At 45.9% G+C, this 13,137-nt stretch overlaps 1 protein-coding gene across 3 annotated transcripts in view; it reads left to right on the top strand.

Annotated features, from left to right (window-relative positions):
• Nucleotides 1–13,137, top strand: part of RFX4 (regulatory factor X4) — a 162,238-nt gene that overhangs the window by 65,007 nt on the left and 84,094 nt on the right. The window lies entirely within an intron of this gene.

Raw genomic sequence — 13,137 nt, 5'->3', positions numbered from 1 at the left:
CCCTGTCAGGCTCTGCCCTCAGCAGGGAATCTGCTTGAGATTCTCTCTCTCCCTCTCTTTCTCAATAAATGAATGAATAAATATATAAATAAATAAATAAATAAATAAATAAAATCTGTATTATATAAATCTGTCTATCTATCTATCTATCTATCTATCTATCTATCTATCTATCTATCTATGGAGAGAGGTTTCTATACCTCTAAAATACCCAATTTAATTTGAGTCTGGGGATGCCTGGGTGGCTCAGTGGTTGAGCATCAGCCTTTGCTCAGGGCATGATCCCAGGGTCTTGGGATTCAGTCCCGCATTGGGCTTCCCGCAAGGAGCCTGCTTCTCCCTCTGCCTGTGTCTCTGCCTTTCTCTCTGTGTCTCTCATGAATGAATAAATAAAATCTTAAAACAAAACAAAAAAAATTGAGTCAGTACATCCAAACTCTTACTCCTTTTATTAGCTTCTTTTCCCTTTGTATAATTTTTACCACACCTGCTAGCAAAAAAATAGGCAGGCTAGTTTTGCACCACTATTCCTTACCAACTTTCTAAGTGTGGGCATACCAAGGACTGAAATGGCAGAAAGAGGTCAGTGCACAAGTTTCACAAATTCCCTTTTCAGATCCCCAACGCAACAGATAAATCATCAGTGGGAAAAAGATGAAAGAGAGCAGTGTCAGGCCTGAGCCAGCCTCCTGGGAGAGTTTAAAATTGTGTGGCCAAGAATTGGTCCACCCAATAAATGGGAGGATGCTCCATTGTGATGTAAGGAAGGGCATAAGTTTTTGTGATACATTAATGCTATTTCTCATACATGAACATAAATTTTTTAAAAATTCAGTCGAAGAAACCAGCTTTGCTGTTTCTTTTACTCATTTCTTCAGTCCATCGGTGTTGGCCGAGGTGGGCTGCATGGCAGGTCTTCTGCAGAGATCCAGAAGGAAATCTGGTGTGGGTCCACCTTGTGGAGAACCTCATGGTCTAGGGAGGGAGTTGGTGAGCCCCTCATTGGGTGGGCCAAGGAAGAGCACTGCAGGAATGCAGGGAAGCCTGGAGCTTTGTCAAGTGTCTGAGGTTCTGGAACATTCATGGGCATCCACACTCCCTCACAGCAGCTCCTGTGGAGAGTCCAGACCTCTGATGGAGGGGTAGGTTGGGTGAACCAAAAGATCAAGAATCCTAACTCTCCTGGATTTATCACTTAACTTCTCTGACCTGGTCAGGGTGACCTTTTTCTTCTGCATAGAGCACCTCTCTCCACCTGTGCTGTTCAGGACAGTAGCCACTAGCCACATATGGTTGTTTCACTTAAACAGTAAAAATTCCTTTCTTCAGTCTCTAGCCATATTTCAAATGCTCACTGGCCCCATGTACCTAGAGTCTATAATACTGGACAGTGCAGATAGAACATTTCCATCGTGACAGAAGGTGCTGTTGGACAGCCGCGTGCTGAATTACTGTGAGCCAGGGAGAAATGCTCTCCCGCCTCCCTGCCACACTGGGGGCTCCCCGGGCCTCCCCCTGCCCATTGCCCACAGCTGGTCCCACCCAGCCCTCTCTGCGTGGAGGCCTCCTCTCTCCCCCTCCACCACCTCCCACTGCTCACCGCCCCGTCTTCCTCCTTGGGACAACCTCCACCAAATCGCCCCTGTTCTCTGATCCTCGGTCCTGCTGGCCTCCATGCCCACAAGTCTTATTTACACCAAATGGCTTTTCAACATCTTCCAAATGATAACTTTCTCTAAGAATTACAGTGCCAGCTGCTTCCAAAATAGTCGCAAAAAAAGACATCCAAACTCCATCCTATCTTCAGTCCAAAAGCAAGGACATATCCTGGTATTAAAAGCATAAATCCAGGTACCCTGCCATCAATTTCAAGTGCACTAGAAATTGGGGCTGTCCTTCCAGCCCCAGAGGACAGAAGGAGCCTGCCGAGGGTTTTCCCCACTGAGCCCATTGAACTGAAATCCCGGCCACGCTTGCCCTTCCTGAGGGCTCCCAGCTGCAGCTGCCATTTCCACCTCCCCAACCCCTCAGAGAAAGGGACTGGTTGTTCTGTGAAGCCTGGGGTGTAATCGTGGGCAGCCTTCCTTTGAGCAGATCCATCCAAACTTTTGATTCATCTGTGAACTTTTAAGTCTGAGGAGGCAAGGTTCAATACTTTGGCTTCATTTTTAGAGAAGAATGTCACTGGTGGCACTCCCCCCCCCCATGCCCACCCCCTCAGCTTGCAAGTGGGCTGGGGTGAACGGGTATCAGGCATGAGCCACCCCCTCTCCCAGCCTGTGTTGCCCAGCTGAGAGGCTGGGAGGATGGGAGGATGGGATACTGTCCTTGATAAAGTGAGTGGATGGCCGCAATTGTTTTGCCACAAGTAAGATCTGAAAGAGATCCTCTTTCCGGCACTGTGGCCAAGCTCCATAAGCCCTGGCTTCCAGTAATACCATGTTGACTCTGGGTCCCAGAATTAATTCAGGCATCACAGAGAATGCAGAAGCTTCGAGCCCAACTGGTCTTGGGCCTGCTTTTCTGTTGGCCAGGGTAACGAAAGGTCACCCAGCTTGGAGTCACTGGACTTTTCTGAGCTCCCATTTCCTTACCTCTAGACGGGAATAATTCCTCACCAAATTACTCTAGGGATAAAATGGGACAGTGCTTAAAATTGTAAAGTGTTCTACCAATGGAAGAAGGCACCATTATTGAAAATTAGCCTTACTCCATTCTGTCTCCTCTATTTCCTACCATGCTTTATTTTTCTTTATAGCACTTACCACTGTCCCAGCTGTTACCTATATAACTAATATGTTACATGTTATATGTATAGTTATCTATATGTCATTGCCTTTATTTTACTGCTGTATATTACAGACTATATATATTATGTATAACTATCATATACATAGGATGTAATATGTATCTGTGTATCTATATATTATATATCTTTTATAGATATATCTATCTATATTATATACATAAATATCTATCTATATCTGTATTTACCTATACAGATATAATAGATATAGTATATATTATATTAACGCGTAATTATATGTTATATAATGTATATGTTTATAACATATAATTATGTTATACATAATATATACATATATCATAGTAACATATGGTATATAATATGTATATATTAGTTGCTTGTGTTTTATTTGCCTCCTTCTCTAGAATGGAAGCTCCATGAGGACTTTTGTTCACTATGCATCCCCAGCTCCCAGAATAGTCCCTGATACATAATATACCATCAGATTATTTATTGAAGATTAAATGACCTATGTTATGGCCATTTGGCAAAGACACTGGAATCACTTGACACATGTGAATTTGTTCGCCTTGTATGATGCCCATATGAAGCAAGCATTATATCTATTCTCCATTAGCCAGTTTGCTGAGCAGGGATGAACTTGTTCACATACCAATGGAAACTGGTTGTATTTTCCCGTATTTTGAAGGGCCACCTTCAGAGTTCTCTGTTTAGCCTTCCTGCTCTGTCCTCTGATGGCATCACAGGGAAGCCCCACAGCATCTGACCATGTTCTGCCATCGTATTGGTCTTGATTGGATAATTAACTCCTTCTCAACTATGAAAAAGCCCCATTCAGTCCAGTTAAAAACCTCCATCTGACATGGAAGTCAGAGCCTCTCCCTTCCTGAGGCTCAGAATTTACTCTGTGAAAGAGGGGCAAGATGTGTGCTCCCTCTGTCTTCTGACTTGGAGGAGGGTGAGAGAAGGAAAGTCAACAAGGGTCATTTTGATCATCTGGAGCTCTGTGAGGGCTGCTCCTGCCAGTGCCCTCTGCTGGGCTCATTGAAAGAGTCCAGATATGCATTTGGGGGAGCTCCACAGATCCCCAGTGGTTAAAGGGATGTGTTCTCCAGCTGACCTTCCCTTACAACAGCCACCCATAGGCTGCTCTTGCTCCTCCATTGAGGATTCACCCGATGGCTCTGTTCTTGTGTTGGGGGGTGTTGACCAGCTCACTGCATACCTAGTATTACACTCTGGTTCTCAGAGACACCTAGTTGAGCCCCCACTAATGTACCTGGTGTATGGAACAGGCTGAACTCTGCAGCGTACACATAGAAAGTAACTTGGCTTTGTTCTTACCATGTTATGGCCAAACCATCTTCCCTGACCCCTGATGGTTTCACGGCAGGTTTAATAACTTTTGGTTATTGGTTATAAGAACAGGCCTCTTTTCAATAATTTAGACTCTCTTTTAGACATGAAAGTCCAGTCCAGTGCTCCATTCAAAACCCACAGCCTCAAATCCACTTGAAAACTCCTCCTTGACCCCCTCAGCCTTGACCTCATGTGGCCTGAGGACCTGCAGTGGGGAAGGAGAGAATGTGGCCTGACCTTCTGCTCTGCCCTGAACTTTTCCTCCTGCTGCTGGTGTCTGCAGGCTTGTCAGGTTGAGAAAAAATACTTCCAAAATGATAACCCTAGTTTTTCAGCAAAGGTAGTAAAATAATTTTTTAGAGAGCAATGGAACTGTACCTTGAAACAAACAAGATCATAGGGATCAGAATTGGCCTGCATGTAACAGCATACCCAGCTAAAGTACCTAAGCTTATTAATAGATGATTCTTGAGGCACCTGGCTGGTTCAGTTAGTTAAGCGTCCACCTCTTGGTTTTGGCTCAGATCATGATCTCATGGGTTGTGAGATTGAGCCCTGTGTCAGGCTCCACGTTCAGCAGGGAGTCTGCCTAAAGATTCTCTCCCTTTGCCCCTCCCCCCACTAGTATACACAGGAATTCTCTCTCTCTCTCTCTCTAAAATAAACAAGTAAAAAAAAAAGTAAAAATAAACAAGTAAATCCTAAAAAAGATAGATAATTCTTTTTAACAGATGTTAGAAATATTTAGCCATGTCTAATTACAAATGCAGCATTCACAGACTTTTTATAAAAATTAATAAAAATCACAAACACATAGGGCTTTCTATGACCTGGCATTGGTAAGCATTTTACATATATCAGCCTCCTCCAAACTGCTCTATGAGGTAGAAACTGTTATTACTCCTATTACAGAGATAGGTAAACTGAGTTCCAAGGAGGTAAGGTAATTTGCCCAAGGCCACACAACCAGTAAGTGGATGTGAACCTGGGAAATCTGGTTCCAAGAGTCCATGAACTTAAACGTATCTCACTTACCTAGAACATTGATTTGGGGGGTAGGGTGTGTATGTGTGGAGGTGGAAGGTGGATCTATGTAGGAAACAAAACAGTGGGTCTTTGGACTTTGATGTAGTCATTAGCAGCCACCTGGTAACCTCTTAGATGGTGGAATTTGGGAGTGACGTTTCAGCCTCTCCGTCTCTCAGGGCCAAGTGTGTTGGTCATCGCAGTTGAGAAAGGCCTTCTCAATCTTGCTCCACCCCGGGGGTTCTGGGCACCGTTAATCCCACCACCAGTGTTTCCCATGCTGCTGCCCCCTCAACACTTAAGCTCACCCATTTATTAGATACTCATTTACCTTGTTCTGTTGTGGCTCTGGCCCTGTGCGGGCGGGTGGGAAGTGGAGTGAAGAAGACTGTCTGTCCTTGAGGGGAGTGGGCAGCCAAAGGAATATATCCTTATGTGAAACCACAGAACATGATGACAGACGTGCCCCTGAGCTAGAGCGACACAGCGGGAAATCACTGCCTCCTTGGGGGCAGGGGGGTGGCCGGCAGCTTTCGAGCAAGGTCAATCTGGAAGGAGCCCCAGTGCCATCCCCTCCCTGCCACAGTCCTGTGACATCCATGGAAGCTGAAGAGGGTGTTTCAATGCCACCAAATACCTCTTTCTCCTGTGTCACCACTGGTCTTTTGGAAACTAAGCAAAAACTCTACCTGCACAAAGATGGAGCATCTTGGTGCTTAGCAGCAAGCTAAACTTTTTCAGAAACAAAAACGGGGCCTCAAATCTCTAAGCCAAGAGTACCTCTCTCTGACGTACAAATGGATTGCTTTCCAAGTGTCTGTAACATTCATTGCTAAGAGGTTGAAGGGCAAAAACATGTTGTCTTCAAACAACCTTTGTTGAAGTTCCACCGTGTGCCAAGCATTCCCAATAATGCCACGTGCTGAGTCCTGAGCTTGAGGATCTCTCACCGTCTCTGTGACCATGGACAGGTTCCCTCTCTGCACCTCAGTCCCTCCATCTGTCACACTGGGATCGAGGATCTCTACCACGTTAGCTGGGAGTACTTTTCAGTTAGAAACCATAATGGCAGTACCTCATGTACTCAGCACCCAGTCCTGGGAACTAGATACTTGTTTTGTTCCCCTCTAAAGATGAGATGGCTGACCCAGGGCCACTGGAAACTTCTGGGTGAAGTAAATCCTGGGTAGACATCAGAAGGTGGATCAGTTAGGAACTGTGTTGGGGCTGTGGGTAAAAAAATGCCTGTCTTCATCCTCAAACAGTGACATAAATGAATTAGTGGTTTTACTTTTCTTCATATAGAATAAGTACAAAAGATGATAACCGAACGTGGCATAACAGCTCTAGAAGAGCGTTGGGGACCTAGGTTCCTTCTCATTCTGTGCTCTACCATTTGTAGCAGGGGGCTTCCAACTTCTTTCCAACTTCTGCATCACCTCACGGTCCCAAGTGGCTGCTGTACAACAAAGGCTATATTCCAGGCAGCAAGTGGGGTAAAGGGGGTAAGAAGAGAAAGGTCAGAACTCCAGCTGAACCAGTGGTCTTCAGGTGCTTTCCCAGAGCCCGGAGCAGTGATCTCCCCCACGTCTTGCCTGCTGCCCTTGGTTGTCAGGGAAGCAGGAAAATATAGATCACTGACTCTTGGGATGAACAATTAGTTTGGTTAGTGAGGAAAAAGGGATAAGCCATGAGCCATTTTATCCACATAAGGGCATTTTTAAATTCCACTGTATTCTTTTTAAAAAAAAATGAGATACAATTGACATATAATGTATTAGTTTAAGGTGTACAACATAAGGATTTGATATATATGTATATTGTGAAAATGATCACCAAATAAGCTTAGTTAACATCTATCACTGCCCATAGTTATGATTTTTTTTATTGTGATGAGAACTTTTTTTCTGTGTGTGATAAGGACATTTAAGGTCCCCTCTCTCAGCAGCTTTCAGATGTACAGCAAGCACCATGCTGAACGTGGCATCTCCAGAACCGATTTATCTCACAACTGGAAGGCTGCACCTTTTGACCCCTTTCCCCCAAACTGCTCCCGTGTGTCCTTTTATGTGTCACGGCTGTGAAATGGAACCCAGGATCCTGAAACTGTGTGTGGAATGCTTTCAAATTAGGAGCCTATGGGAAGCAACACAGGTGGCATGACGTGATCACCTAAGGCCGTGGGAGGGTAACGTGATTTATGGTCCACACTGTCGAACTTGTCAGCAAGAGACAGACTCATGGGTGGGCACTAGGCGCCTGTGACGTAGTGGAATCTGAACACGTGGACGCGCCAATTGGTCTCAAAACAGTATGTCCCGTGAAGGTTTGTCAATCTCTCAGAATCCTCAGTTCCTCTCATGGAGTCTGTAAAAGAGCAACTAGAACAGTGCAGGATCATTCATCAATACCTATTGGTTACCAACACTCCAATATGAAGGAGTTTCATCTATTAAAAGGATTAGAGGTTGTTTGATGAGACACCCCCCCTTTTTTTAGCTGAGGAGGTGAAGAGGGGAACTGAGAGGTCTTCCCCAGGTCACACATGTAGTGGCAGGGCTGGGGCTGCAGGATGGGAAGCACTGGGTGCCTGCTGCAGGGCAGGGACACCAGGAAGCTGGGTTGACAGATGTGTGAATTGAATTTATTTATAGCAGCCTTTTTCCCATGAGGACTTGAGGTAATTGGCACTTTGGGCTGTGGGTGGCTCCTCCGTGAATGTTTGGCTCCTTCCTCACAGCTGGCCATGCTTGAGCAATGCCAAGATGCCAAGTGTGTCCTGGGGACCCGTGCAGGGACAGCTGCATAGACCTGGAAGGGAGACGAGACCAGAGATTCCTCCTGTTCTGCCCTCTTCCCTCGAAGGCCCCCCCAACCCGCGCCAGCCTGGAGTTATGTGCACATGCCCGTGGGGGCACGGGGAGGATAAGGATGCTCCTGAGCATCAGCCTCCTTTAGGAGTGGCCTCTTTCCAATTTTCAAAGAAAACCATTCAGTACAGCCATAGAGTTTCCTTCAACTTTAAATTCTGGCGTATGTCTTGCCTTATCTTCAGTGTCCACTGTACGGGGCGTCCATGTCACAAGGTCTGATTTCACCTCGGCTCCCACAGTCTGTTATTTCAGGTGTCTTTTGTGTCACACAGTGTGAAAAGCTCAGAAATCAGATTGTGTGGGTTCCAATCCTGTCTCCACCCTTTACCAGCCATGTGAGCTCAGATGGTTTCTGAATAGCCCTGGGCCCCAGGCTCCCCAACCACAGATGGGCAGGTGACAGCAACACGTGGACATTGTTGATATAATGACTGTCAAAGAGACTTCCTCGGCTCAGGGCCTGGTAAATAAAAACACTCAAAGCGCCTTAGCTACAGTTATGATTTCAGCTCACCAGGGCAACATTTCAGGGCTTTAATACAGGTTCTTCATATATCACCACTCACATCGATGTTTCGACTCTTCCAGCTGCTTTTCCTTCTGAATAATTATGAGAACAATTGTTCTAAAAATTTCCTGCCTTGCACACATGCTGCCATCGCCACCCTCACCCGCTCTTGTTATCGCCTTCAGAGTTATTCTAGTTTTGACTTAACCTGTAGCTTATGTAACTCACCTCCTTCTAACTAAATTGGTGTGTGATGACTGTCTTTCCTCATAGTGACACACGTGACACATCATCCAGGCAGTCCGAGGACGATAGGGGGCTCACATATGGAATTTTGGACTTCTTGGAGTTGTCATCCACGATATGTCTAAAGGGGCAGCAGATTAGCTGTTAGCCTTCTCAGTCCTGGGGTTTTTTCCACACAATCCTGCATCAGTCCATACACATGATTTGAAATTCATTTCTGTCTCATTGCACTAGGCAGGAATTTCTTGTGAATGTTTGAAATTGCCCTTGGGGAATTTCCTAGGGAACTTGCAGTATCCTACCCCCATTGACCTCCCACCACCACTCCACTGCCTGGTGCCCAATAGGTGTCACAAAAAAACTGTTGAATGATCAGAGTTGCACAGCATAGTGTAACTGCTCTGGCAAACGCCCATTTCAAAATGAAAGCATTGAGGCAAGCTGTTTAAAAATCCTTATTGACACCACCAGACTTCATTATTTTTTCTTCTCTGTTAAAGGGGTGAGGTCTCTTGTGAACAAAGGAAGTGAGTCTGTATCTCACTTTCAGACTTAAAGTTGTGATGATATTAATCCCTTTGCCAATCTGTCTCCCTAATCAATCTCTCTCTTGTGTTCACGAAATTGTGTATTTTAAGAGAAGGCACAAGACTTTTGCAATACATGGTTTCAAAACAACGTGTCATTGTACCAAGTTTCTCATTTCTTGCTATTTGAGTAGTCCCTCTTCTTTTCCTGCACCCAAATAACCTTTGAACTAAGACCCACAGCTCTTATTTTTAAACTGTTAAGCATACTTGACTCCTTATATACACAGGAGTTTGTCTCCGTCAAAGTGTGGGAGGAGGTGCACTTATCCCATTACCTTGGAACTTCTTTTGGATCAGTTCTTGTTGGTGGCACATCTTTGCCTACTGAGGGTGGATTGAATTTTTGGAAACAACCAAAGCCTTTTTTCAGAGCCATCCCTGATGACTAAGTTTGGAGATCAAGTTGGATCAAGATCATAGAGTTTGAGGTCAAATCAAACAAAGTCTGTTTGTAAGAATAACGAGATGGAGTGGCTTTCTGGAGTGGCTTTCCGGAGCGGCTCTAAAGGTGTTCCTTGAGGCAACATCTAGAGAGGACGCCAGGGCTTTCATACTCGGTTAGTGGACCCTTTGCTGGCTCCTGTGGGTGCCAGCCAAACTGAAGAACAGGAGAGACAGTGGAACTGGGATCTCGTTTCTTCCACTAGCCAGAGGTCTGTGAATCTGAGCAGCCTTGAATGGATGTAGATCCCAGTATCTCATCTGTGAAACAGGGATCTTCATGCTTTCCTCCAATGTCATTTTTTTAGGATAAACAAAATCAACGCTGTGTGTAAAACACCTCATCTAGTGCCTGGTCTTCGCTGCTGCTCGGTGGGTAGCATCTCCTCTTTCCCTTCGTTGTCTCAAAGGAGGGCAGTGGTTTGAATATGCCATTTTGGAAACATGTGCCTAAAACTCACATTTCTTAAAAAACTGCACCCACAAAATTAGATCTGGACATTCAGAGTTTCCTTCTACCCGGAGCAATGTATTGTGGGCCAGGAAGAGAGCAGACAAGGGAGATGGATAACCTGGCTACCACCACCAAGAAGAATTCCGGCAGCTCTAGGGAGGGGAGCCGGGCAGAGCTGCTCTGCTTCCCACCCCTCGCCCCATGGAGCCCCCGGCCCAGGCCCGGCTGCCTAGGCTGAAAGGGAGAAGGGTGGGATTCCCGAGTAATTAAAGGGACTTTGCAAGGCTGGGATGTTGCGGAATGTTAGATCAGTAGCTAGAACAGCATGTGGTGTTCTTTAGGCAGGCTTCATTGAATCCATACAAAAAGAGAAAGAGGGGCTGCCTGCCGTCTGCTCATTTATCAAACAGCGAAACTCAGCTTTCACAGCTCCACAAAAGTGTTTGACTGTTTGCTGAGTCTTGCTCCAGAAATTAAAAGCTGAACAGCCTTCGCAGGGCTGAACCGACTCTGCATTTTGAGACTCAAAACTAAATTGTGCGGGGCTTTCAGATTCCGGGACCAGCTGATTATTTGGTGAAAAGAGAGGAGAATAATTTGTAATTTGTAGCCCATAAGAAACACTTAAAAAAAAAAAGGCAGCAAACCCCCTTCCCACAGGTTTTTGTTGCGGCTGGAAGGAGGAGGTGCAATGTGCAACAGCCCTTTCTTTTGCTCAGAGTGGGAAAAGTCTTGACCTCCGTCAGTTTGGGCAGAACGTGAGGCGGTACCGCCGCGCCGCGGCCCATCCCCCACCCCCACCCCCACCCCACCCCCCAACTCTGCAAGCAGCTTTTCCTCTTGGGGCTCGGTTTGAAATTATCTTTCTCCCTTTTGGAGGAGGAGGAGAGGATTTGGCCTCCCAGTCCTTCTAGATAAAAACTGTTTTCACCAAGAGAACTAAATCTTGTTAATGGCACAAATGTATTGTTCGGCAGGCCACGATAGACGGCAAAAGCCTGAAAACTATGAGTTGAATGAGGATCCTCCAAAAATCCGTCAAAGGATAACTGTCAGTGAAGAGGATGGGCTAGAAGAGGTTGAGGATCCTGAAGCCAGAGGTGGGGTGCTAACAGGTGTGGAACCCTCTGCTGCAGCGCCCTGCTCAGCAGCGGGTCACTGTCCTGTGCAGCCAGGAGAGTCCCTTGAGGTAGAGCTCTCACCCACCCCCCCTACCCCCACCCCTTCTCCCACTCCTGGTTAACATGGCCCAGGAGGCAGGCCTGGGCACACATTCCCTCACTCCTCTGCAAGCCCTGCTGCAAGCCTGGGAGGTTAGCTGGGCTAGTGTGTCATCCTGTTTTATAGACAAGAAATCCAATGCTCAAAAAGAAGCTCTCTTTTCGCTCTTCACTTTAGCAAATTTTTTAAAAAGTGATAATCGCCTTCTACACCTCATGGAAAGCAGCTTGATGGTATCTTTTACAAACCTTGAAATGTTTCTCCCTTTTAATAAAGCAGCTTCGCACTTGAGAAACCGTTATGGGGGGAGGAATCTCCAAAATGCTAGCAATAAAAATAAAAATCATTATGCAAAAGGTACTGCTTATAGCATTATTTACGTTAACCCAATATCGGGAACAAATTCTGTGGCCAGCCAAAGAGAGATACTTCATTTGTTCTTTCATTTGCTGAATCAATGAATTAATGTACTGGGCCATACTACCCCTGCCTGGACTACACAGTGGCCTTTTTATGATCTCCCTGCTTCCACTTTTGCCCCCTATGGTCACTTCACCTGGCAGCCAAAGCCATCCTTTGGAAAGGTGAGTCAGACTACTCCTCACTTTCTTGCTTGAAGTCCTCTGATGTTTCCCCAGCTCATTAAAAGTAAAAGCCAAAGTCCTCACAAAGACCTTAAGGCCCCATGTGAACTGCGCTCATCACCCTCTCCTGGCCTCCTGACCTCCTCTTCTACTGCTCTCCCGAGCACTTACGGAGCTCCGACCACATGGGCCTCCTTGCTCTTCCTGACACGTTTCAGATAAGCTCCTACCCCAGTCTTTGCACTGGCTGTTCTCTGGGCTTACAACGCCCCTCCCCCAGATATCCACGAGGTTCATTCCCTCACTTCCTTCAGATCACCACTCAAATGCTACATTACTACTTAGCCTTTATCACCCTAAAAAAAAAAAACCCACCCCACCCCATTTCCTATTCCCCTCACCCTGCTCATTTTGTTCCTCTTTGTAGCGCTTATCTAAGGTGTATTGACTTTTAAATTCATTTGGTTTTGATCTTCTCCCACTAGATGTAAGCTTCTGAAACAAAGGCTGTTTCTGTCCCTCAGTGCCTAGCCAAATGTCTGGCATACAAGAAGAGCTCAGGAAATACTGGTTGTCGAGTGAATCCAAACTATGTACAACCAGTTGTGGCTGTTGAGGCTGCAGCTCATCAAACATGCAGGAGAGCAGTAGGAAATAGGCTGCAGGTCCAGTTCATGTAGAGCCTTATAGGACTACACAAGGACTTGGTGGAGCTGGGAGGAGTGTTGACTGTATATGAGGATTCCATGGGCCATGTATGTAACTATAATCGCTTATACCAAACAAGTGGCTCAGGGAAGATTTTTGGAATGACTAAGGTACAAGCTAATATTTCAAAGGTGAATAAATGTGAGGCAGACAGAGGGCATGGGGAGAGGTTTCCAGAAAACAAGAACAGCCTATGGGAAGAGCTAGAATAAGAGAGAACACAGTGTGTTCACAAAACTTTATAAGTTCTGTATAGCCGTGGGGACTCAGAGAAGAGGAGGGGAGACCTGAGCTGGAATGAAGGCAGGGCCAGTCCAGCAGGACCTGGTGGGTCTGGACTTCAACCAGAGGCTTCATACA

Source organism: Canis lupus, chromosome 10 (assembly GCF_003254725.2).
Source record: "Canis lupus dingo isolate Sandy chromosome 10, ASM325472v2, whole genome shotgun sequence".
Classification (NCBI taxonomy): Eukaryota; Metazoa; Chordata; class Mammalia; order Carnivora; family Canidae; genus Canis; species Canis lupus.
This window is presented reverse-complemented; position numbering and strand designations above follow the sequence as displayed.